Genomic DNA, 4,530 nt, shown 5'->3' on the forward strand with positions numbered 1-4,530 from the left:
TGATGGCATGGTCGGGTTGAAGCAAAAGAAGAAGGCGGTTCCAGCAAAAATCTTGCAAAACAAACTACAGTAGTCAGATTGAAGCAAAAAGCAACAAAAACTACCATGGTGGCATGGCCGGGTTGAATCAAAAGAAGAAGGTGGTTCCAGCAAAAATTAATGCCCTTCCAGCAAAAATCTTGCAAACAAACTACAGTAGTCAGATTGAAGCAAAAAGCACCAAAAACTACCATGGTGGCATGGTCAGGTTGAAGCAAAAGAAGAAGGCGGTTCCAGTAAAAATTAATGCGGTTTCAGCAAAAATCTCGCAAAACAAACTACAGTAGTCAGATCGAAGCAAAAAAGACCAGCCGGTACGAGCAAAAAAAAGTGTGATTCCAGCAAAAAAATGCCGGTTCCAACACCTCCGAGTGTGGATTGTAGCTTCTTCAACAATTGCGGGAAAGGGAGTGTTAGGGGTGGGTGACAAAGGGGATGGAATTCATCCATGGCTGCTGAAAAGAGGAGGGGATGGAGGCAAATGACGAGAAGTGTGGAATTCATCCATGGCATTGCAAAAAGAGGAGGGGATGGAGGCAGATGACGGTGGTGGACTTACAACATCCCAGCAGTCGCGCAGGGTCGCATCTCGCCGTCCTGCTGGTCGGGCAGGACCGCAGGGTCACAACAGGAGTGGAATTGGGAGAGCAGTTTCCCAATCTAAAGCTAGCAGCGGTTGTGGTGTCGATGGTGCTGCAACCCTGTGGTGCGCTTATACATGAGGAGCACAGCATCCCGGTGAAATCTGAGGAGAAAAAGATGAGAGAGATGAGAAGGGGCGAGCTCAGGCTAGAAGAATGAAGAAGAAACGAGTGGACAGGCAGCTGCACGGTGGAGATAAGGAACGCGAAAGCGGTGTGGGCGGAGCCCACGATAGCATGATGTGGCGCAAATCGGTGTCGTTAAATTGTGAGGGATCCAGCGACGCATGCGCGACCGGCGCGACGCTTCAGCCGGTCCGCCGGCACGCAACGTTATAAACAGGAAAGGTGGTTTTTCAATCTAAACAGTAGGAACAACTGGGTCAACATTATAAATAAAATAGTTTTATCTTTAGTTATTACCGGTTCCTTAATTTCTTTTTTAATAGGTGGATGATATTTAAACCACTTCTCCATAGGAAGATCAAAATGAACAACAAATGATTCACAAAATAAGGCTACTATCTTACAGTCAAATCCATATTTAGTGCTAAATTTTTGAAAAGTATCGGTACTCATAAAAGATTTAACACAATCAAACTTAAGCTTAATACCTGACTCTTTACCTTCGTCGAGTTCTCAATCTTCAAAGTTGCGTTTAATTATTTCTAAAAGATTCCACCTGAATTTAACAGTCTTCTTCATAAAGAACCAGTCAAGAAGTATCAAGCATAGATTGATCATCATGAGAAAGCCGAACATAAATGTTCTGAATCATAATTTCTCTTGAGAGCTCATAATTGGGGCATGAATATAACATTGACTTAAGCCTCCCCCGAGCTAGAGCGATACTTTCTCCTTCACGAGGCCAAAAAATATATATGTAATTCCGATCACGATGAACTAGATGCATAGGATAAAAAATTTGGTGAAATTTCAATTTCAATCGATTCCAATTCCAAGATCCAATATCATCGCATAGCCTATACCATGCCAATGCTTTTCCCTTCAAAGATAAAGGAAAAACCTTCTTCTTAGCTTCACCTCCGGGGTAAATCTGTTGTTGGGTAACGCAGTAATTTCAAAAAAAAAATCCTACGCACACGCAAGATCATGGTGATGCATAGCAACGAGAGGGAAGAGTATCGTCCACGTACCCTCATAGACCGTAAGCAGAAGCGTTATGACAACGCGGTTGATGTAGTCGTACGTCTTCACGATCGACCGATCCCTAGTACAGAACGTACGGCACCTTCGCGATTTACACACGTTCAGCTCGGTGACGTCCCGTGAACTCACGATCCAGTAGAGCTTCGAGGGAGAGTTTCGTCAGCACGACGGCGTGATGATGGTGATGATGATGTTACCGGAACAGGGCTTCGCCTAAGCACCGCTACGATATAACCGAGGTGGATTATGGTGGAGGGGGGCACCGCACACGGCTAAAAGATCAACTGATCAACTTGTGTCTATGGGGTTCCCCCCTCCCCCGTATATAAAGGAGTGGAGGGGGAGGGCCGGCCCTCTCTATGGCGCGCCCTGGGGGAGTCCTACTCCCTTCGGGAGTAGGATTCCCCCCTTTCCTAGTAGAAGTAGGAGCCCTTCCAAGTAGGAGTAGGAGAGGAAGGAAGGAGGAGAGAGGGAGGAAGGAAAGGGGGCCCGGCCCCCCTCCCAATTCGGTTTGGGATTGGGGGGCGCGCCTCCCTCTTTTCCCTTCCCTCTCCTCTACTCCACTAAGGCCCAATAAGGCCCATATACTCCCCGGGGGGTTCGGGTAACCTCCCGGTACTCCAGAAAAATGCCTAAACCACTCGGAACCATTCCGATGTCCAAATATAGGCTTCCAATATATCGATCTTTACGTCTCGACCATTTTGAGACTCCTCATCATGTCCGTGATCAAATCGGGGACTCCGAACTACCTTCGGTACATCAAAACACATAAAATCGTAATACCGATCGTCACCGAACGTTAAGCGTGCGGACCCTACGGGTTCGAGAACTATGTAGACATGACCGAGACTCATCTTCGGTCAATAACCAATAGCGGAACCTGGATGCTCATATTGGTTCCTACATATTCTACGAAGATCTTTATCGGTCAAACCGCATAACGGTATACGTTGTTCCCTTTGTCATCGGTATGTTACTTGCCCGAGATTCGATCGTCAGTATCTCAATACCTAGTTCAATCTCGTTACCAACAAACACCATCAGAGACACCTGTAGAGCACCTTTATAATCACCCAGTTACATTGTGACGTTTGGTAGCACACAAGGTGTTCCTCCGGTATTCGGGAGTTGCATAACGTCATAGTCATAGGAACATGTATAAGTCATGAAGAAAGCAATAGCAATAAACTAAACGATCATAGTGCTAAGCTAAATGGATGGGTCTTATCCATCACATCATTGTCTAATGATGTGATCCCGTTCATCAAATGACAACACATGTCTATGGCCAGGAAACTTAACCATCTTTGATTAACGAGCTAGCCAAGCAGAGGCATACTAGGGGCACTCTGTTTGTCTATGTATCCACACATGTACTAAGTTTCCGGTTAATACATTTTAGCATGAATAATAAACATTTACCATGATATAAGGAAATATAAATAACAACTTTATTATTGCCTCTAGGGCATATTTCCTTCACCATACACCACTAAGAGCTTGAGAAGAGAGAGCACATACACAAAGCTCCTCCTTCGTCGCCCGCCTCGCCTCACACACGCGTCATATTTTGTGATCGAGCCGAGCCACGCTAGGACCTATTCTACGTGTGCACGCTACTTTATGTGAACAATTTTATCTTTGTCTCCCTAGTGAGTTAGTGCGACCCTTTCCTTTCCACTACTGAGGGGTCAGTTGCAACTTGCTTATAAGAGATCGGTCCTCTTTCCAGACAAGACACACTTCATCTCCTACCTCCTGGTTCTCATGCACCGCCTAGCACCTTCCCATCTCACTTCTCGGCGTCCATGGAGGAGTCAGATAGTAAACCTCTGAAGCCCCTTCTCTTATGATCCGATATGGGAGAGGGGCGATGAGGTTTTTGGGAAGTTCTTTCACGCGACTATTGAATCTTCTTCACCGTGGCTACAGATGACAAGTTCCCCGACGACGACTTATTTCCCGAAGTCGATGACCTCCTCCACAACATGATGCTCAGTGATGGTGTTGCAACTGCAAAAACTTCTTTTTCCGTTGCGCCATATGTTTTCTTATCCCTTCTGTTAGGGTTTGGGTTTGATCTACTATCAGTAGAAATCAATGAGGCTATGATGCTTCTCCCTTGTGTTCTTGATTGCATGCCTAGTTTTAACTACCTGTTACTTGATTCGATTATCATCTCTATCACATTAAACCATGTTTTATCTATTGTTTTTTGGATTAAGCTTAACGGGAAATTGCTCAATTATTTAACATTGGTCCCGTGAGACCTCTATGATTGCTCACCACAAACTCCAACAAGAAGCAATGTTGCCTCCCATGCGGCATCAAGGCCACAGGGAATAAGAATGATCACCGTTCTGCCCGAGGATTCAATGGCTCATCAGAGGGGGGTGGCCGGCAAAAAGGACATCGTAGCTCCTCCGGAAACCACCATCATTGAGCTCCAGATCCCCAACGTACGCCTCCAGATCCATGTTGAAGGTCCTTTCACAGACAAGGGACAACAACCTCGCTGGAAGCTTGGATCAGGCGAGACGCAACAGAGCAAACCCGATCCATGACAAGGGACATGCCCAAATCCCGAACCTTCACCACAACGGTTAGGAAAGAGGAAGAAATCTAGCAAGGTAGATCAGCTCAGTGTAGCCATGCTCTTATTTGAGGAGCAGGCGAC

Source organism: Triticum dicoccoides, chromosome 5A, assembly GCF_002162155.2.
Source record: "Triticum dicoccoides isolate Atlit2015 ecotype Zavitan chromosome 5A, WEW_v2.0, whole genome shotgun sequence".
NCBI classification, from domain to species: domain Eukaryota; kingdom Viridiplantae; phylum Streptophyta; class Magnoliopsida; order Poales; family Poaceae; genus Triticum; species Triticum dicoccoides.